The sequence below is a fragment of the Sciurus vulgaris genome, assembly GCF_902686455.1.
Source record: "Sciurus vulgaris genome assembly, chromosome: 5".
Classification (NCBI taxonomy): domain Eukaryota; kingdom Metazoa; phylum Chordata; class Mammalia; order Rodentia; family Sciuridae; genus Sciurus; species Sciurus vulgaris.
In genome coordinates, this window is record NC_136465.1 from 142,504,061 (window position 1) to 142,527,586 (window position 23,526).

Sequence of the window (23,526 nt, forward strand, 5' to 3'; positions counted from 1 at the left end):
TGAGATAAGTAAAAATTTCAAATATTTCAAATATGATTTATAATAGTTTCCTAATTTTTATCCTCACAGCCTACTAAATGATAGTTGGCTTAAAGCATATAAATTTCCTACCTGGGCCCAGCTTCCTTCCTCAGATTCTTTCTGTGTTAGCAGCCGGAAATGATTAATAAAGCAGGTAAATATAAATTAATTTCAAATGAATACAGAAATTTTTTTCTAGCAAGAGCGACATTTTAATACAAAATGTTAGCATTATATAAGCAGATAAATACATAGATTTTTAAATTACAATTTACAATAATCAATCTCCTAGATCAAGAGCAAATACAGGGCAATAACATAGCTCTGAATTTATTCTAATTTAAATTTAAATATATACATATTGGATTTTCATGATATTGCAAACATTTGATCTGATCATTCCAAATCTATTTAATTCTTAAGTAGGTAATTTTCCAAATGTAAATCCAATTCTGATTTTATATATATATATACACATATATATGTATATATATACATCTATCTATATAATAGAGAAATCTTATACAAAGTACATTACTGAAGCAAAAATAGTAACTATATTTTTAATATTTTATGGTAATCAAATGGATTTCAACAACAGTCAATAAAATAAAACAAAAATCAAGTACAACAAAACTAAATAAAAAATGAAACTAGTATGTGACATTTCCATTTTATCCATCATAAACTTCCAGATGATCAATGTTCCAAATAGGGATAAAACTGAAAGGACATTGAATTAAAAAGAAGTGATAAAAGTGAAAATATATGATATGCCCAACTTTACTACTTTAAATGAAAAATGACTATGTATGACATTGTATTTTAAAAATTGAGTAGAGTCCCTAAGAAGTAATTTTAAACTGTGCTTTTGAATAACTAAGATGTTAAAGCATAACAAACTACATGATTATTTTTAAAATGAGGATTCAATCTCAACTTTTGTACAAAATGTTTAATTTGGGCTGGTAACAGGTGAGACCTGTTAATGTACCCAATGCCAAGTGGTATTTGTTACCAAAAATTTGCAATATTGCAAAATGGGTAGTTTTATAAAATTTTTATTTATTAACATACTACAAACATGATATTTGGTACAAGCAATCTAAGACTTTTGTTTAAATATGTCAAATTCGTGTTGTAAAATAAAATCGTCACAAAAATATTAGTTATTGTTGCATGCCATTATATAAAAGCAGCATAAAATAGTTTTTTCATCTGAACAGCATTAAACTAATTTTCCTTCAGGTTCAATAAAGCTGTAAAGACTAACCGTTTTTGCTGGAGCTGCAAGATTTTCCATTTCTTCATGGGTCACCCAAACGTTGCCTGAAGGCTAGGGAGGAGCCCAGAGAGAAGCAAGGAATTCAGTAGGCAAGGGGGTAAAGAGAAAGGCAGCACCTCTGTGAGTAACAGCAACTCAGCTGGCCACAGTGCCCCTGCCCTAGTAGCATGCAGGAGAGACAGCCTGGGTGTTTAGCTCAGGGCTCCCTTTTAATTCTACTCAAGGGGATTGAAATAGACAGAAGCAGGCAGTGAAGCTCATGGGGGGTAGCTTTCAAAGATACCTCTATGATTATTAATTAGAGAAGGGCATGGTCAAAATTTGCATTTCAAAGGTATGTAACTATCAGACCATTTCTGTAATAATGAAGAACTGATTAGAGAAGAATGCAGGGTATTTTTTTCTTCAAAAGATGATGACACAGATGCTTTGTTGTATTATTACCAAAATTTCATTCAGATAATTTTGATTCATCAGTGTCCTTGGAGAGAGAAGATCGATTGTCAATATAAAACTGAAAGCTCTATCATAACCTGTCTGGAAATCAGAATCAGTTTTTTTTTTTTCCAGATGATGTTTTCCTTTTGCAGTTCAGTAAATATGTCATTTTTCTGTGTTCTTACACATTAAAAAGAAGGAAAATGCCATTTTTTATTTAATAAAAGATATTTTCGGCCTCACTAAATACTGTCAAATTGCATAATTTATACATTTTCTTATTTTTCAGCAGTATTCTATTCTATGATAGAAAAAAAGCCTGTTCTATAGTGCAAAAAAAACTATTCTATTATGAAGTCACATTTGATTTCCAAATAAGGCAATATTTGATATTAGTTCTACTGTGATGGAAGAACCAGATTTGATAATAAAATGAAATTATAAGAACATTATGATGAAGAACCAGTGCTAGGGGAAAGGGTTAATTTTCCCCTCCTTCCCTCTGTGAGCCTCTCTTCAGGGAACCTAATTAACGCTGGGTCCCTATCTATTGGAGTGTAAATAGCTTTCCCTAGGAGTCTGATGGCTCCCTCTTGAAATGAAAACACCCCTGGGATAGACTTGCAAGGCCAGAGATTCAACAGGTGCTGGTGAAAAGAGTCATTTCTTCTTATACTTTGTAACTTTCTCAACTCTGTAGGAATGTAGCTATATTACTTAATTGCTAGTGTAAATTATAGGTTACTATGCCAATTAACTGCTGTCTAAACTATAATCTCGTAGGCTTTTTTCTTAGAGATATAGCTCTTAGGGAGATGAACACAAGTTACCTTTAGTGACTGCTGCCTGTGGTAAAGGCCACTTCATGATAACACTTGCAAATGTTTCACTGTCTTGTTCTATACCTGTGAACTACTTATTGCAAGTTCCCTGTGCATGATATTTGGATACCAAGGCCAAGAACTCAACCCCACCAATGTTGTAAGAAATGATGTCCAGTTTCCTATAAATGCAGCTCAGGGCCCAAATCTCAGAGCACTAGCTCAGCTGGGTCTGCTGGAGTAAATAAACCTGAGTTCTCCAACCTTCCCAGTGGTGCTTGGTCTCTTGCTGAGCGTGATTTCCATAACATTATATACTGAATAAAGAACACTTCTAATTCAAAGTCCTTAGAGTAACATATAGAATCAGCATATATTTAAAGTATGGGTTACTAAAACACTTCTCATCAGATTCTACAATTTCACTGGGATGCTTTAAAAACTGCAAGGTTGCCCAAATACTCATGAAATTTACATCCTATGTATTATGACTTGTAACTTTTTTTGGAAGGGGTCCAACTTTAAAGAATTGGAAACAGCAAAGTTGATGCTCTACCACCATGTGTAAGTCAGCACTATAATTCACTGTAGACTTTTCTACACTTGCCTAATACCATGGCTAACTTTCTTTGTATTATTAATTATGTAATACAATATAATTTAAAAAGTGAGCATATATAAACTAAATTGTTGGGTATAATTTTATATAAATGAAATATCATATAAATTATGTGTGTGTGTGTCTAACACGCTGAGCTGGGTAGGATAGATTTATAATTACAAGTAAATCATAACAATTCCAAATGTTAGATATCTATACATCTATAGAACTCTCATTCTCTTAGTGCTTTAGAATTTTAAGGCTAGACCATGTTTCCCTATAAGAAAAATCTGTGCACTCTTAGAAAATATGTTTTAGAATATAGGAGCCATTTATATCTTTAAAAGCCCCTCCCCTCTAAGACTTCCAGATTTTGGAATGGTGTCCATTATAAACAGAAATTTGTACAGGCATACATTAAATATCAGATCATTTGGAAGATAATTGTTTTTATTGACCTAGGAAGAGTGTACTGTATTTAGAAGTACTTCAAACTTATCCGTCACATTCTCTGTATACCTGTTGATCACAATGCTCTGCTAGAATGGCTGTAATTTTGTTCAAAGTGAGTTTTAATGATGAATATTTGGAGAAAAAATCATTTAAGTCAGTCTGATTTGTACTTGTTTCTCCTTTGCTTCTGAATCCAAACAATGAATATTTCACTTCTTCCAAAAGAAACTTGACCAGTATTATTCTATTATAATAGATATATGAATAATCTCTTAGGTTATTTTAAAGTCTGTGTTTGCCAATTTACCACTGTATTTTAGAATGTGGAAGATGCTGGAAGCTATGTTTTTTAGCTGTATCTTTACTTGCGAGAATGAGTATATATCCAGGGCACTTTGCTGAAATGTTATTGACAAATATAGTTGTGTGTCAAGTGTTTCCATTTGATGTGAGGTTTTACTTATGAAGAGCATTGCCTGCCTATAAACTTGTAACCCACAAGACAGCTTCCACAAACCTAATCTAGTAGAAATTAGTTGAGGGTTTTAATAAGCTTATTTTATAGGCAGGCCCACATAAAGCAAGTGAGGTGTTCTTCCACCTTCCTCTGAGTGTGTTGTGAAGGAGTGGTTTAGAGCTGAGAGTTTCAGGGAAGAGTATCCCTAATGGAATAGCCAGAGCAAGAAACTTTGGGCAACCAAAGGTCATAAGGGCACTGGTGCCATGGAACCAAGGATAAAGAGAACACAAACAGTGGGTTGGAAAGGGCAGAAAGGACAAACCTCACAGAATTTGGCTGTGGTCCTCTGAGAGCCCTCAGCACCATTTACTCACTGTGGCTGGCAGCCTGTGCTGCAACCCCTCAAATATCTGAACTGGGGAATGCAAAATGGTTGTTATTTGTGGCTAATATCATCTGAGCCTAACAGATGATTTATAAAAATTCATTTACATTTATCAAATTATCATCAGGAGACTTGGGTTCTAGAATTGCCACTTTGTACTAACTACCCTGGGACCTTTCTAAACCTCTCTTAAATTTCAGATTCTACATCTCAAGTGAAGCTAAAAGTATATATACTTCATACTCAAATATACAGAACTTTAAATTATAATAGTATGTTCTAACACAGGATTCAGATGAGCAGCAAGTAAAATCCCAGGATCCTCAATTTAAGAAATCACTCACTTTCAGTCTTGTGTAAATGCACATTTGACACCTGACAATGGGAACTTCTTTAAGTTGTGCTAGCCCGGAGATGCCTTTTCTGCCTCCTCAGTACAGATTGAGTACTTAGAAAGTATTATCAAATGAGAAGTGAGGAGAAAATTCCTAATGAATATGAAGAATTCAAGTAGTCACCCAATTAAATCATTCTGGAAAATGTTATCAAAAGATAAATGTTAAAATTAACTTAAAATAACTCATGAAAATGGGGTGGGGGTGGGGGATGGAAAGATCGTAGAATGAAACAGTATTACAATATATATGTGTATATATATATACATATGATTACATGAATGGTGTGAATCTACATTGTGTACAACCATTGAACTGAAAAATTGTACCCCATTGTGTACAATGAATCAAATGCAATCTGTAAAAATAAAAAAGATTTTTTTGAAAAAAGTTAAAAAAAAAAACTCATGAAATTAATCAGAGGAAAAGTCTCTTGCAGTCAAAGATACAGGATCAGTAAGTCAGCTAGATCTCAGAATCACCCTAAATCTTATCTTGCTCAAAGTAACTTTTGTTATGACCTAGGTATTTTTAAGTATTGTTTACTGTATAGTTCAATTACAAATTAAAGTAACTTGAAATTTACATTTTACACTCAAATGACCTAGATTCATATTTCTCCCCCTCTGAATTTTTTCTTCTCATTATGAATTTTTTCATTCGTTATTTTGTCTAACTATACCTCACTTAATTTCTACTCAATGTTGAGACTTATGAGGCTAATAACAAGGAAGGAGAGCCAAAGCAGGCTGAAAGAATGCAGATAAAGAAAGAAGGGAAAACCAGAGCAGAGAAGGAAGCAGAAGTTGCTTTTCAGGAGCTCAGATTGGGGTCAAGGACACAAGGGTGTGACCTGAAATGAGTCCTTAAGATCTCTATCTCCGTTTTCCTCATCTGTAAAAGAGACAAATAAAAGCCCCAATCTCATAGTGTGAATGTGAGGCTTGAATGAGTTATTACAAGTAACTCACTTAGGACAGTGGCTGACTCTTAGCCATTGGTATTGATTATTGAAGTTGGTGTTGCTGTAATTCCACTGATTTCTATTGCTGTAGAAACTACCAAGCAACTTCACTGAAGCAAATCTTTGGTTCAATAAATACTTTTTATTTCCCTTATACATTGTGGTACCTAATGCCTGCCTCCTCCCTTATGTTGCTGCACAAACTATTGCAAAATATGGTTGCCAAAGATCATTTGTCTTTGTTTCCAGATCTATTTATTTCTGCTGCACTTGCTTTTCTTTTTTAGATTGTGCAATTTAAATAATATTATATGAAAAAAGAAATTTTGCTCACAAATGAACAGTAAGTTGAATTATTTGAAAAAAACAGATAAAGGCAAATCTGAAACACAGAATCAATGAGATACAATTTTATCAAAGTTTGGGAAGAAAGTATAAATGTCCAAAAGGATTTGCACCTCAGATATATCTTTGAGTTATCCAGAAGTTATCACTTAACGTAACACATCAACAAAAAGCTGAACTAGAAAAGGGAAGACTTAATGAATGAGGTCCTAGATAATGTGGAACCTCTAGGCATTGGAAACTACTCTAAGAAAAGTCCCAGAGGCATCCTCTAAATTTGCAGATGGCTGAATGTTCACATACTTTTACTTAAGAAAAAACACTGCATTTTTTCATTGTGACATCTCTCTTTAGCCAAATTGTAATTAACTGATTATCTCCATCCCTATTCAAATAGGTAAAAAGGTCTTCCTCAGTAGTCGTACTTTAGTAAAAAGAAACAGAAAGCTGGAAGATTAGGCTGACCCAAGGAAATAATAAAGGTAACCTTCAGACTTTCCTTGTGGGGTCCAGTTCATTTCATCTAAACAGAAAAGGAGGCAGAATCAGACTGAAGTTCTAGTCAGTTAATAATGAAACAAAATAGAAAGCCCTAATACACATATGCACACACACACACACACCCTTAGATAGATCACCTGACTAAGGAACCTAAACATATAAACATGTTTCCATGATTTGAACTAATAACAGTGTTCTTAGAGATATGGCAACATTTCTTTTAAAGCACAAACTGCTTTTGTATTTTCTAAGTATAAAAACCTAACATAATTTTAGGTGATATCTTTAATTTGTCAATCTTTGTTTTATGCATTAGATTTGTGTGTGTGTTTGTGTGTGTGTATGTATGTATGTATGTGGTATTGGGGATTGAACCCAGGGCCTTGCACATGCTAGGTAGCACTCTACCACCGAGCTACATCCCCAGTTCCTCTTTCTTTTGAGAGAGAGTTGCACAGGTTGGCCTCAAACTTGCTATCCTCCTACCTCAGACTCCTAGGTATTTGAGAATACCTAAGGATGTGTCTCTGTATCTGGTTACATTTAGATTCTTGACTACAATTTTATGTGAACCTTTTGCTTTAAGAAGCAAAATCTATTTGAAATATATGGGAAATGAGTAAATTTTCCATGTAGATGGGGTAGAAGAATTATTTAGTAGATCATTTTTAAAGTTTGAGACACAACTTGTCTCATGTACCTGCATCAATAGTTAGCAGATGGCATATATCCCCTGGGAATAAAGAGCTTTTATAATTAATAAAAAGATAAATATTCCAATAATTTTAAGGAAAAATTGAAAAGGTTGTGAATAGATAATACATATGAGTAACTAGAGCAAACAAAATATTTTAAAATTTCAACTTTACTAGTAATTCTAACTAATACTGCCAAAAAGAGAAGTGGCAACACAAAATAATTTGAAAATTAAAGTTTTTAAATGTTAAGAATATAAATGCCCTATTTACAAATATTGCTATGCAAATAAACATAGCTCATGCAACAACATAATTACATGTTCAAATTTTATACATAATGAAAATTGTTATATAAAAATCTATCTAATAGTAGTGATTTCCATAGCATTGCCACAAAGATATGGAGAAATTAATAATTTTATTGGCATCTTAATAGTTAATGAAATGAAGAATATACTCACGTTCTACTACTAAGTGTCAAAAGAGTAGGACACAATAATGTGCTATGTTAAATAATAAACATACTATTCTTGCTTGGTCTACTGGGGGATAAATCAAGAAGAGAGAACTTTAAAATGGTTTCCATAAATGCATAATGGTAACTCAGGAGAGGAAACAAACCCAGACTCTGAAAGTTCATCAGAAATTTTCAGAGACATTATATAATGCCTCTGGATAGATTGCATTGGGTGGGGGTGGGGGGCACATCTTGTGATTCTGGTGGGAAGAAAGTTCCAGGCTGAGCAATTGCAGAAAAAAGCAATTGCAAAAACTCACAAATGGTATAGAAGTTTAAGAAATGAAAGTAGTTCTACACTGTTGGAATCTGTATTTAAGGAAAAAAGTCTTTGAGGTGGAATGAGATGAGATCCCTAGGAGTTTCATAAGCTCTCTCCATTTCTCCTGTTCGTAAACAAATGAGTGTAGTCTTATCATTAATATTTGTAATTAAAATTGTCTCTGTTTAAACAGTTTTAGACAAAATAATGCTTTTTTTTTCCCATTAAAGAATGGTCCATGTTGAGAAATGAAAATAATAAAGTATATCCAATTTTTTAATCTAGTAGTATGGGACTTTGCTTTTATTATGCAGGATTTGAAAATGTTTATATTTTTTTCTTACACATGTTCCTCACATGTAAGTGTTGAAATAAACCAATTGTGATTCTTTTTTAAGCTGAAAATTAGTAAGGAAACTCATCAGATCTGAAAGTGGTTTGCAACAATTTAATGGCCTTCTCAGTTTTAATTTAGGTGTGTTATGAATTGTGTTTTAGCCTAAGCAATATTCTAGCTATAGTAAAGAGTTTTTATCTTCATTTGAAAGTTATATTATAGGTAAGAGTTTTTAAGTATGTAATATATATATACACATATATGTACATATATATATATTACATGGTATTTAGAAAGAAGTTAAAATGGAATTATGCAAGAAAGATTAAGTCTTTTAAATCTGACCTTGAATTTACGACATTAGAATCTAGAATATTAGAAAGGAAAATAAGTCTAAACATGATAGAAATGAAGCAAACTCTTTAAAATTATTTAGGGCTATACATTAAAAAAGTTATTATCAAGTTAATTTTGTGCCTGAAACCTGCAAAAAAAATAATATCACTTTTCTGGCTTTTATCCACTTCCAAATTTATCTCATGCTCCTATATTTTATTATATTGTATAAACATGGTAGAATGAATCAGACACAACTTTCCTGTGTTCATATATGAATACATGACCAGTATAACTCCACATCATGTACAGCCACAAGAACGGGAAGTTATATTCCATGTAAGTATAACATATCAAAATACACTCTACTGTCATGTACATCTAAAAAGAGCAAAGAAAAAAGAAAAAAAAGGGATTGTAGAATCTTGTTAACATCAGATATCATATCCTTTATCAACAAAATATGTAATTCAGGAAGGAAATAAAGAAGGAATGAAGTATTATTTGGGAGTTTCTATAAGTGTTTGAACTTATGCTCACCTGCTTATTCTGTTAATCTAGCATTAACCTAATGTTAGGAATAAAATATAAAAATGATTGGTGATTTATAAATTATAAGGAAGCAGATTTTGAAGGAGAGCATTCCACTTGGTATTTGTAAAACATCAAAACTCATATAATTTCATCATGATGAAAATTGCTTAAAAATTAGTTAGCATCGCATCTTCAGAAAGCACTAATGCTTATAGCTCCATCTCCTAAAATTCTGGATTACATTTTAAAAATAAAGAAAAGAATAATAAAGAAAAAAAAAATCCCTGTAAAACAGTACACTCAGGATCTTGATGCTCAGTAGAAAACTCTAAGCTCTAGTCTAAATGCTAGCTCAAAAATCTGTCTTAGTTGTAGCCTTCAAGTCTGATATGAATCGCAGCTCCTCAATTGAAAACCCATTAAAAGTAGCAGCAAGGTTAATGAAGAGCAAGTTAAATCTCTTTAGAATAATTCGTGATGACATTGAAATGTGTGCTGTCACATTTTGCTCTGTGGACTTAGACATGCTGCTATTTGCCCAGCACCAGGGAAGGGTGGAACACAAATTGACTCACAGTTCGTGATGTTGGTGGAGCTGAAGGACTTGTTAGGGAAACCATCTCCTGGATTGCTAAGCGGAGTTTTAAGCGATGCAAAGGATTGCTGATTCCAATTTCTCTCTGGATCTCAGTGTCTGATAAAGCAGACATGATGGCACCACTCTTCACGTTGGCTCGGCAAGCTGCCACATACCAGGCAGGCATTCCCAACCAGAGCTGTTAGATAAGAAATCACACACACAGGTTGTAATAATAACAACAATTAACATCTTAGTGTCTTTTATATTCCAGGGATTATTCTAAGCACCTTACATATATAAACTCATTTATTGCTCATACTCCATGAAATAAATGCTATTATTATTTTCCCTGGAGGAGATAGATGCACAGAGACATTACATGATTTGTTTGAAAACATCTATTAGGTAGTAATGGATTCAGGATTGTGAAAATGTGAAAGTGAAAGCTGCACCAAATTCCCTCTGTGTATAAGGACAAGAAGAAGAGCTGTAAGGTGCATTTAGTAAGGGGTTCAATTGATATGTTTATTTAATAAGTGACTTCAATTTATAATTTTCTTTTGAAATTATGAGTTTGGAGAGATTTTGTTACAGAATTAGACAAATTTACTATCTCCAGCCATGTGATTTTGAACAAACATACAGGGTAGCTAAACCATCTTTCCCACCTACCTACGAACACTTGAGCCACAGAAACCCTGAGATAATGAATGCCATGTTTTGGTAGAATTTGTTATGCAGTAGTTGATAACTAACATAGGCATCTATATAAAGTTAGTGGAGGGGGGGGCGGAGTTCAGAAACAAAAAGCCAAATCTCTGAAGCAATGTGACCTGGGCTGTGACTGAGAAAAGAGAAAGGGAGAGGGGACTTAAGCACAATGACTACATAGTTTATGCAATTGTCCTGCAAGTTTGGCACAAGGAATTGACCATACCATGACAAATACATTACTGATGATGGAGGATAGGACTGATTTCTTACTTCAAAAACTCAAACTAAATTTATAAACTAAACTTCAAAATAACCAAACATCTAAATACACCTTCACTGGACCCTACTGATTTTGTACCGCTCTCTTCTAAGATTTCCACACTGGTTAACATTTGCCCAAATGCTTGTCAATACGTTGTTACCAGTGTCCTTTGTGATGAGATTTTCAAGTTTTTGATGTGGATAAAAGGTGTTCCTGAAGCTTCAGACTCCCTCCTACACAACATTCTTTACAGACCCTGAACTCAAGGAAGTGGAAGGTGAAATGTTAAGAGCTCTCATTCATTGGATCACTCAGATGATTCATCTTATTTATTCCATTTTATAACTTGAGTCACATTAGGAATCACATTATGAGCAATTTCTGTGTGCTCAGGATAGGTTTAATTAGCACCAACTTCACTGTCTGTCATTTTCTAGCACCTTAATGTCAGTAAACCTGCTTTTTTTTTTTATCTGAAGGATTTGTTCATCACTTGCCAAAATAGCAGCTAACTCTGTCAAACTGAAGCTCATCTTATTGGAGTGAAATCTGAACAAAGAACTCCTATCATTTTTTAGGTGTGATGTCTTAAGCATTTTGTCTTGTAATTGATTTTTAAAATACAGTAATTCTAAAGACATGTTTGGAAGAAGCAGCTCTGATTGTTAATATGCTAAAATTTCCCTGACTGATGTGACAGAATAAAATAAAAGAGACAGGCTTGTTGTAGTAAGTTCAACAACAACAAAAAATGCAAAGCATGATTTTATACCTACAAAAGTATTTTTTAAACCAAAGTGAATTTTAATTTTCACCACTGATTATTTAGATATGGATATATGATAATGAAGGTACGTGATCTTGTAACCCCAAGTCATTTAGAACAATGTGTGTTATTGTCTTAATCAGGCAAGAAAATCATAGATACTGTTTTCCCCCCATTAACATCTTCTAGTGCTGCTAGCAGCAGCCCACACTAAGGAACTAAATGGAAATGATAGTGAATGCGACTCATAAGTGACATGAAGGGGCCCTCTGCGGTCTAATATATATTCCCCTCCCTGTCAATGTCTGTCTGCTGCCCTTCCCCCATTCAGATATTGTTTCTCCAAAACATCATATTGTGGGGAAATGCTGAATGTGGGTCTTATTTCATTAATTTGAACTAAACTGAATTAATTAACTTATTTATTAATAAACTAAATGAACATCAATTAAACTGATTTTTTTTTTTTTTTCATTTTGGACACAGTAGGTTAACTAAAAGATATGTCCTCTCTTTAATTCCAAGTGTCTAAACCTAGCCAATCCTTAGATTTCTGAGAACCACGTTCAGGAATTAAATTAGAAGTGAAGGAACAGCTCCCTTATAATTAGGTGGACTTCGTATCTTGGATAACATAAGATAGCTCTTCTCTGCTCACGTGGACTAGTGGATCGGAACAGACACTTTCTTAAAAACGACTGAAAGTGGACCAATAATTACCTGTTCCGCTCTAGACACAAGGAAGGTACCTTTTCTTTTACCTCACTGCCTGCTGTGTTCTGCTACAATCACAGGAAAGTGTCAGGGTGAAATTTCAGTGCTCACAGGTCTCCCGGTAAGGCAAATAATTCCTCTGTGAGCAATCCTAGGCCACAGGTAAGCTAGGATCCAGAAACCTATCTTTACCTATCTCTGCAAACAAGTAACACGGTGCATCCTAGGTAGGTGTAGCCATAGCGGTTTCTGCCTGTGTCCGCCGCATACCTGCGGCCTTCACACCGCTTCCCCGGGTCCTTGCACCGCCCTAGCCAGGACAGCAGGCGTTGTGTCCCGTGGGTAACCGAACGAGGCCCGGGACTATAAAGCCGGCCTTGGTGCTCTTGCAGGTGCCAGGGAGAGTTACATAGTTGTGCCGCCAATATGGTGATGCACCCCCTTTGACATTAGAGGGAATCAAGGACCGTGCTTTGTATGTCTTGAAACTCTATGAAAAGATTGATCCAGAAAAGCTTTCGGTAAATTCCATTTTATGGAAGACTGGGACTTAGACAGTTTGGACCAAGTGGAGATTATCATGGCCATGGAAGATGAATTTGGGTTTGCAATTCCTGATATAAATGCAGAAAAGTTAATGTGTCCACATGAAATTGTTGATTACATTGAGATAAGAAGGATGTATATGAATAAAATATCAGACCCCTTTCCCTCAGCGAGAAGAGGACTCAGATGATACTGGCGGGTGTGTGGAAGTGAGAACCCATTCTGGCATCATCACTGACTTTGACAGAGCAGTTCTCCTGGACTTGTATTTAAATTCTCTAAGTGTACTACCCTTTGAAAATAAATCTATAAAACCAAAAGAAAAAAAAAAATCCAAAAAACTATTAATGAGTAGTAATTGACTTAGGAGTCTTCTGGTTTGATTTTTCTCACCTCTAGCCAAGCCACCACAGTAGGTCCATCCCACTGGGCAAAAGGCAATCCTTTCCTCCGAGCTTCTTCAAGAAGTTCATGCCTAAAGTATACAGCAAAGATCATTTGTCAGTAATGCAGAAAAAGATGCCCGTGGCTATTTTAATGACAGTATTTTAAAATAACCAATAAACCCTTTCAACTTTTAATGACATGACATGGAATAAATAAAATTCTTCTTTCTTTGAGTAATAAACACAGATCACACATTGATTTTATTAGGAGTGACACAATGACATCTAAAAATAATTTCCCCCAACATTTATTCACTAAATTTGTGAATATTATGTGCAAATGAACTAAGAATTTGAATTATATTATCAGCAAAGATCTTATCCCTTTAATATGGTTCATATAATCATATTATGAGATTTAAATCTGTCTTATTTCATGTCCCCTTCTCTCTTCCCTTTACCATTTAAATGGCAGAGAACATATTTGTTTATAGAAACAAAAGAAGAATTTGGTCATTTTTGCCCCATTTTTCATAATGGGCTTGATTTCGGTCTAACCTCTGGGCTCATGAGTAACTTAGATGTTAGTTCTTTGTCTGGATTATAAAGCTACATTTTAATTATTTTTGAAGATTTGAAAAATATTATTAATGCACTTGATGTTTTGATTACATAATGACAGCTGCCTCAACAGTTGGACAATGTACATTTTGAATATAACAGATTATTTAGAAAAATGGAATATGTATTTGGTCACTAAGAAGTATCAGTAAAGAGTAAACCAGGCAAAGAAGACAACCAGGAACACTGAGGCTGTGACACTCAGGAGAGGGTGCAACTTCTAAAGGTAAAAACAAAGGACTATAAATCAAAAACCACTCTGCAGTCTGTGGCCTCCAGTTTGAAACTTCTAAGTGACTGATCTGTTCTAAAGTCATCCACGCCCAAGCATGTGCTACTACCACCTGTCCATCTCGTTGCCCACTCTCTGACCTTTTGACCACTCATAAATAGCTGAAAAATCACATCTCATTTGATGAGAACCCCAACATAAGTTGATTTCCATCACTAGAAAGCAAAGTATAAAATTCAACAGTGTATGTATTTTCATTTATAATTACTACTCTTTTAAAAAAAGTAAAATATGTCAATGAAAATCAGTGGTTGTTTTTGATGTCAAGATAACGTAAAGAACCCTGACAAATGCATTTGCAAATCCATTGTCCCTACCACTAGGAATTTAGGGCTGATACACACTTACTAAATCAACTTGAGATCATTCCTTATTGAGACAGCAGGACTGTGTTTCCCTTGAGATTCAAAGTGCTGTATATCTGGCCAGGAAAATATTTAGAAATACATTCTCTGTATCTTTATGTGCCTTTATCATACACACAAATGATTAAAAACATAGTATGATACTTGCTTTATTTTCAGTGTCTTCCATGCTTAGAAATGCATCAAAGATATTATACATGAACTCTCAAATACAGTATTTGATTATTTCCTACTGTTTACTTTTTACTTATTATGATAAACTATATTCATATAACATGTAATAAAAAATACTTTCAACACCAGAACTTCCTGTGTTTGTCATAGAGGCTGCCAATAAGACTGCATGAAAATGTAGCAAGGCGGGGTAGGGATATAGCTCAGTTGGTAGAGTGCTTGCCTAGCATGCACAAGGCCCTGGGTTAAATCCCCAGCACCATCCAAAAAAAAAAAAAAAAAAAAAAAAAAAAAAAAATGTAGCAAGGGGCAAAGTAAAAGTTGCAGGTATAGAGGCTGAAGAGACACGTAAATTAGCTATTATTTCGTTTGAGTAAATGGCATCAGTAAGTTCTGTGTAAAGGCTATCCAGCACACTGGTACCTGAATCTGAAGTCAATGTGTAGGCATCTCCTCATCTGGTTCTCTACTGTCACCCATTCCCTTGGGCTTCCTAGTTATGTTCCTTCATTTAAAATCAGTTTTGAATGGCGTAGTTTCACTGCGATAGATATATTTATCTATTTCTATAAATAAATAGATTGAAGGATCAAAACACAAACTATCAGGTACTTAACTCACTGTTGTGCGCTAAGACTTCAGCTCAGGGTGGGAAATAGAGCCACAGACTCTGTTTTGGAGCCAGGGTTAGTTGACTCAAGGAGATCCCCTGTTAGATCAAAACCATGAAACTGTGCAAAAAATATACAACATACAAATAGTTGCTTAAACAGGGATTCATGTTCTGATTAAGGAATTGGGTTGTTATTAATCATTATTTTGTTTAACAATAATGCAAACAATTGGTGAAGGCTTTGTAGCAACTAAGATAACTTTGAAAGGCAAGTGGGACTGATACAGTGATGACATTGTAAGCCAGATCAGCAGTAATGGTGGAGGTGCAGAGAAAGAACTTAACAGGGACTATGTGCAAGAAAATTTAGAATAGTCCTTCACAGAGTCTGAGCATGTCGTTAGAGTTGTAACATTATACTCAATGGGGAACAAAATAGTTCTAGTTATAATAGGTGTGTGACATTAAACAGGAAGAAAGATACAGTCACAATGTTCTCATTAGTTAATAAGAAAGTAAGTAAATGCATAATAATAACCAAGGAACATTTTCACATGTGCACTATATAAATTGTACAAAAGTCATCTTTAAATGTTAGACCACTTAAATTTTGAAACTTCTGACCAGTCCCCTAAAGCAAACAACAACAAAGTACCATAAAAGCCAGAGTGAACCTGTTAAAACTTCAATCTATTCATATAACTTCTGTGCTCATAACTCTCCAATAACTCCCTGTCTTACTGAGCATAAAAGCAAACCAACTATTAGGATCCACACCACTCCCCACATGTCACCTGAATTAGCTCTCAACTCACCTGGGACACCTCTCTCTTTTCAGTTCTTTGGAAACATACAGGTCTTTTTCTGTCTCAGTAAGTTTGCACTTGCTGTCCCTTCCATAGGAAGATTCTCTGTACCTACATGTGGCTCAATTCCTCACCTATTTTAACTCTACTCAACTGTTAACTATCTCTCTATCTCTTTTCCTATATCCTCTGGCCTCCTTAAACGCATTTCTTGTCCCCTGCCATGCTTAATTTTTCTCCATGCATTTATTTTCTAACAGTATATCATTCACTCCAAAGTCTGTGATCTGCCAATAGGACACAAGCTCAAGAAAGACAATGCTTTGATATATTTTGTTCAGAGTTGAATTTGAAGTTTAGAACAAAGTCAGGCACAGAAAAGGCAATCAGCAAATAGTCATAAATGTTGAACAACATGCCAGGCAGTATTTACATTTAGGTACTTCCCATTTCAAAAATTGTGTTCCATAATGTTTTATTTTTGTTTATGTGGGTTTTTTATAGTTCAAACACCTTTTCCTATTTTATCTTACAACAACATTCAAATTTTTATGTTTTAAGTAACAGAAGTTTTTCTTCTGTCCTACCTCCTTTTGAAATATTTATTTATTTTTCTTCCTCAGACTAGCACTGCTTACAGTTGATCCTAAGTGATCACTGATGGAGTTTTGGTTAAGTGTCAGCCCAACATGCTTAAATAGTTCTATTACTTTAATCAGATAATTGGGAAATTATTGAGCAATCTGGCTCTTGAGAAAGTTTTGTTTTGTTTAAATCACAACTCTCATAACAAAGATTTAGTGATATAACAGAAAGAAATAAGATAAGGGAGCCCCAAGTCCAGTGAATTCTGTCCTTTATCCCCAACTGTTAGGCCTGAATCTAGGCAGAAGCCTTAATACAACACACTTGAGACGTGAATAACAGACCAGCCAGAAGTGAATGGGAAGCCAGGACTGGGTGTTAAAGGAGAAAAACTCTAGACCTGCTTGTCTTTAACCCAAGGGAAGTACCACTCATGTAAAGAAAGAGAGAAGCAATGTTAGAAAAGTAAAGCTTTGGAAAGAAGCAACGTTAGAAAAATAAAGCACTGTAGGCAATGTTGTAATCGTCAGAAAACACTGAGTCTAATACGTAACTTTCTATCAGATTATTCAGGGTAATGTTAACTGTATGGTGCTTACTTGTTGCTATCAAAAAAATAGTGGTCTCATCTGTTTAGGAAATATTAAATAAAAAATTAATTTGGCACAGATAAGGATTTTGGATATCCTGGTGTTGTTGGTTTGATCAGTCCATGTGTGAGAAGGTATTTAGTATGGAATGCATTCTCTCTACAGCTGGAATTCAACTTTTTAAAGGTCAAGAGGCAGTTCTCTCAGAGTGAAGCTGTGATCAGTTCTACTACAAATTTGACTGAAAACGGTCTTTCTTAGAACTGAAGAAAGTGTTTATTTCTTTTTCTTTTTTTTTTTTTTAAAGATAAATATGCCAACATTTTTCACAAAGAATGCTTATACATTAGTATTTGTGAGCTTGAATTTCAGTTTTAAGATTTAGACCAGATTTTCAAGGGCATCAGTAGCACTTCCTTTGAGAGGAAGTGACAGGCACTGAATTGTCATTTACCTGTGTGAAAACTCAAAAAATAGATGAACTCATTGTAAGGGAGGTAATTTTGAATATGTAAAACTTAATCACTTTGTATTTTCAAGAAGCAGATTCTCATCTGCAATAAAGGACATTATTATCCTCCAAAGGCCTTAAATTCTTGTGAAGGAGTTACTGGACAAGTTAGCAAGGCCCAACATGGGGTGAGCATTCAGGCTATAAGTAATTTGCATGCCCATACAAACGTGTATCGGGAAGCCCATGCTGTACTTGATCTGAGAACAGGAACAAAGGATGAGCACCCTAGAAATGACTAGACTCAAAAATTTCTAGTTATAATATAAAGTGTAGGATATGGAAAAACAACCACTAAAGAGAAAAGGAGGACAATGGGGTCTGAACTTTTACAATTTCCCAGCCACAATGGGCTCTGAAATTTCACAAGAGTTCCCCCTGACTGCCCAACTGACACTTTCTACTATCATTCAGTCTAATTAAATTCTATAAAACTCAGACTCTTATTTTAACCAGTTGCCATTTTCTCTCTTGAAAATGTGCCCCTCAGGTGCTTACTAAAGCATCACTGAGGTCTATCTCCGTTTCTCTTTCTTTCTCTTTCATTTTGCTTTCAAAGACTTCATAAAGTGTAAATATATCTATAACACTTGCTATTTTGTGATTTCCAACTCATAATCCAGAGTAAGCAGGTAAGATTTTACTTAAATGACTAACTAAATCCTAATGGAAATGTCTAGATCCTCTTTCTCTCCCTCCTCCTCCTCTTCCTCCTCCTTTTTTAATGTGTGTATGGTACTAGGATTGAACCCAGGGCCTAGAGCATGCTAGGAAGTGCTCTACCACTGAGATATATCCCAGGTCTTATTTTATTTCATTTTTTTGAGACAGGGTCTAAGTTGCCCAGGTTGGCCTGGAACTGTTTTAGCCTCCCAAGTAATTGGAATTACAGTTGTGTACCACCACATTGGGCTCAGATTTTATGTATCTCCTTAATTATTTCAGTTGTGTCCTAATTGGGGTAGCATGCAAATTATGTAAACATAATTTGCCATACTAAACATTGAACAACACCACTTTCATTCCTCCTCCCTTGTGTCCCCAACTAACTTTGTATTGACTTTCAAGATTCAAGAAATCTGCCTCCATTTTATTTTTCTTTTCTTTGGTGCTGGGGTAAAACCCAAGGTTTCCTGCATGCTAAGCAAACACTTTTACCACTGAGCTACACCCTCAAGCCACAATCTGCTTCCTTTCTGAAACCATTATCTTTCACCAAGCCAATAAGAACGATTTCCTGCACAGTTCCCATGGTGCTGAGCAATCCTCTCTACTGTGTTTTAACATTTTATTTAATTTGATTGTTTATAAATTGTTCTCCTCTATTCTATGAATTTTATAGCAGAGATGTTGTATCCCCTGTGACTAACCGTGTTATCTGGACAGTCATTCATTGATTTTTATAGACCACCTGTATGCCACATTTTGCCAATAAATCAAACTGACTCTGTAGTCTCAAACATCATGCATTCTGATAAGGAGGAAAGATTTGTGTAAACATACAAAAATAAATAAAAAATAATAATCTAGGCCACTGAAATGTGCTCTGTAGAATGCAGTAAGTTAGTTGGGGACCAGGAATACCCACTTGCCTAGAGTGCCCTGGGAAGGTCCCTCTAAAGAAGTAATATTTGAGTTGACATACATATATGTTGGAAAGGGGCTGGCAGTGAAGGACTTGTAGAAAAATGTCTTAAGCAGAGGAAGAAAACATTTTTATTTTCAGTGAAAGGAGTGGAACCTGAAGTGTGAGCAACAGAAATCAGGCAGGCAAGGTCAGTGGGCTGGAGTGTCCTGGAGGATGTGAGAGTTGGGGCTGAGGGAGAAGAAATGGAGAGATAGTCAAGAGTAATGCAAGATCAAGTTGGGTCTGCAGGTTATATGGAAGAGTTTATCCCACTAGAAAGTTCAGGCACAGGAACAGAATATGATTTGTACATTAGAAAGTTCTCTCTGACTGCTTAATACAGGAAAACTTGAGGTAGGTCAGTCAGAGGTGGTAGTTAAGGATTTAGTTGGATGTTGCTATAGCCAAATAAAAGTTGATGGTAATTTGGCCTTGAATTGTATCTGTAGACATGGTGAGAAGTGGTCACCATAGGGATTCATGCACATGGTGTATAACATTCAGTAAGTTTTAACTGAATGAACACATCCCAAATTTGCTTCTTATTATCTATATTATCCTTTGGCTATTTACTTACATTTTTAAGGCTCAATTTTCTCATATTTGAAGATGATCATAAATTAATCTCAATACAAGTATGAGAATTAAATAATTCTGAGAAAAGCATGTAACAGCCAATACTTAGGCAATGTATGCTAATTTCCTGGGCCTGTCTCTTCTTTTTTTCCCAAAGAATTCATTTTATATGTCACCATCAGATTAATCTCTCTAAAAGCATCTATGAACGTAATACCCAGCTCAAATTTCTGTAGTACGTTTTTATTGACTATTGAAAGAATGGTTTCATGATCATTCCTCATGGGCTTCTAAATTATATTTCTAGATGTGCTACTGAATCCCTCTCTCCTGCCACATTGATACTCAACACTTTCTAGGCTTTACCTCTTCTGTTCTACTGCCTTCGTCTCCATTTAGAATGGACTTTTCCTCAGTTCTTTTCCTCCAAACCTTCCCTGTGCCTCAAATGCCACCACTCTTACCACATGTAACACTGTTAGGTAGATTACCACATGTGCAAAAGGCCTGTCTTTGTGCTACAGTCACCTGAAGACATGAGCCATCTCATTGGCTTTTATACCCCAGGTTTACTACATAGTGATTTAGGAATTTTACCTAAAACGTTTGAAAGGCAAAATCAGCTACAATTTATAAGTGGACTGAACAAACTCCTAAATAAAATTTAACTGGAAGAAGTTTATATGCATTGTGAAGTACTCTTTCTTCCTAAATTGCATGAGGAATTTGCAGGACAGAGGTGCTTGAATATTTTCTCCTGAAAGGGAGGTTTATTTTTAAATTATGTGCTATTTTTTTTCTTATGCTCAAGTCATATATTTTTTTTCTTTTTGAGAAAATACTCATCTGATTCCTTCATTCTTTACTTACTCCGTTATGGAGTGAATGAAAGAATCAACACTATCATAATTTTAAGAGTATGCTAAATTATACATTAGACAATCCTTTTCAGAAATGGGTATTCTTTTGGCAATTTTATCAGAATGGTAAACCTTGAATTTGTTAGTGTTTATATTTTTACTTGTGAGATCTGTAATTTATTAGTTATGCACAAAAGTTAAAGACCATGAGGACTGTAATGTGTTTCCCCCATATTCTTTCTAGTGTAGATGATTTCTTGCTGACAGTGAAAAAAAAAAAAAAAAAAAAAAAAACTTTATTCTTAGACCACTTAGTCCAGGGTGCTATTTTGGGACTGCCAAGTTGTGATATGACTATCTAAACACCACAGAGCACTGCTCCCTGTCACTCAAGGTGGCTGTTTCAGTCACCTTCCATTCAATGCTTGTCAACTTCTTCTTCATAATTTCTACTGCATTCCTTTACCTCATATTTTTGCTGCCACAAAGTTCTTTTTCAGCCTTTAATTGGTCTTTCTCTAGGTTTCTTACACTGCCATGAAAAAGAATCTTTCTGGGATACAGATTTTGTAGCAGAGTAGATAAAAGAACAGTTCTCCAAATGACATTGCTAGAGATAGATTCCTGTGCCTCTCCTTAGCTGCACATCAGGAGGCATGTTACTTTACCTTGCTGTGCATCTCCTTGCTCACGTGTAAACTGTAGCTGATAATGGTACCTACCTCAGAGGACTGAAGTTTCCTTGAGAAAATATGTGTAATGGCAACAGTGATTTGCATAAAAGAAACAGTCAATAAATGTGAAGTCTTACTACTTATAATCATAGTGCTGTCCTCTTAGAAGTCATAGATGGTTCCTCAAATACCCATAGTATTGTCCTGGACCTACATGAGAAAAACTGTCTTGGCTTAATTGTGATTTTCCTTCCTAATCATCTCCCCTTATTTCTAATCAAAATTAAAAACTTACTTTCATAAATAGTTTATGCATTGCTAATTCCTTTTCAAGTACCACTTCCCAGGAGAAATTCTTTCCCCTCTTTTTGAACTATTAAAATCCTACTGTTGGCTTAAGTTGACTTTCTTTCATATGAAATAGTTAGTGGTCAGCCCAGTCCACAGTAATGTTTTCTCCTTTGCAATCTGAAAGCAGATAGTATTAGCACCACTCATAGAGACCTTGGGTTATAACCACATGCACAGGCCTCATCTCCTACCCCAGGCAGCAAACAAAGCCCTAGACATGAGTTTGCTACCAGTGCACCATGCACTTTCCTTCATATGCACCAACTAAGAATATCCTTTGAGTGATTTCTATATTGTAATCTAAAAAATTCACAGTGTTGACAACCACATAGAATTCTTGCTTCTTGGGTGATTTTTAAGTACTTTATCTTTTTTTGTTAACCTCTACTTGTTTATAGAATCTTAAAAAAAAAAAAAGAATAATGACTTTGCACAAATGTTACCCAGGTTGGCTGCAAATAGCGATAAGTGCTATTTCTCATGTTCAAAAACACATTTAGTAAACTCACAGAGTACTCCCAAACCTTTTGTTCAAACTCTCATCATTTGTGGATAATGGCAATGGGCTTCCAGGTCCCTGTCTCTTTTTTGGTACCTTTCCCTACAATCTTGTTCTCTGACCTTCAGTGAGATCTTCCCAGGCACAAATCTTTTTAAAGACTTTCCTACTTAAAACCCTTACCATTGTACTCAAAAAGAGCAAACAATATCTTCTAAAAAGACCCCACATGATCCTTCTTGCTGCTTCTGCTTAATCAACACTGAAATACTAGCTATTCTCCAAATACCTCACTGTTTTACCCTTCTCTGACTTTCTACCATGCCTTTTCCTTCTTCCAGGAAAAGTCTTCTTTGCATCACACTGGTGACAAACCAAACTCTTCTTCAGACTTTATCCTTCCTGTTAAGATTCCAGGATCTCTAATTACATACAACACTATAACTTCTATGCATTCTGGTTATTATATTTTTCATTTAAAATTTATAATTTTATTTAAATGTATTAAGTAAATTATATTACAATTTACTGCAGTATGTGCTACAGCAGAAATTTATCTAATTTGTTCTTTTGTTCATCTGAACCACTTCTTATTATTTAAGGTATAACCCAGTGGTTTGAAAGAGCAAAGGTTCTAGATGTAGACATATTAGGCATTAGATGACAGCTAATACACACTTGTTATGTTCCATGTATCAAGCACTATCCTAAGTATTTGTGAGTATTAACTCCTTCAGTCTTCACAGCAATCCAATCAGATATGCACCAACACATGTTTGTTGATGAGAATATTAAAGAATAGAGACCCCATGGAGTTACAGAGCCATTGGGGGCAGAGCCTGAATTTGAACCCAAACAACCTGGTTACAGAGTTGGCTCTCTTAACTCCTATGTTATCCCTTAGCTAATTCACCTCTATGGAACTTTTTTTAAAGAAATTTTTTATTTTAGTTGTAGATGAACACAACACTTTTATTTTATTTTATTTTATTTTATTTTATTTTATTTTATATAGTGCTGAGAATCGAACCCAGTACTCTACACATGCAAGGCAAGTTCTC

At 34.9% G+C, this 23,526-nt stretch overlaps 1 protein-coding gene and 1 pseudogene across 2 annotated transcripts in view; one reads left to right on the plus strand and one right to left on the minus strand.

Moving 5' to 3' along the window:
• The window catches only part of PPFIA2 (PTPRF interacting protein alpha 2), a 524,056-nt gene that overhangs the window by 60,952 nt on the left and 439,578 nt on the right, over nucleotides 1–23,526 (minus strand). The window lies entirely within an intron of this gene.
• LOC306662289 (acyl carrier protein, mitochondrial-like) lies at nucleotides 11,755–13,247 on the plus strand (annotated as a pseudogene). The gene is made up of 2 exons: nucleotides 11,755–11,760; nucleotides 12,617–13,247. The product of its transcript is annotated as an acyl carrier protein, mitochondrial-like (transcript).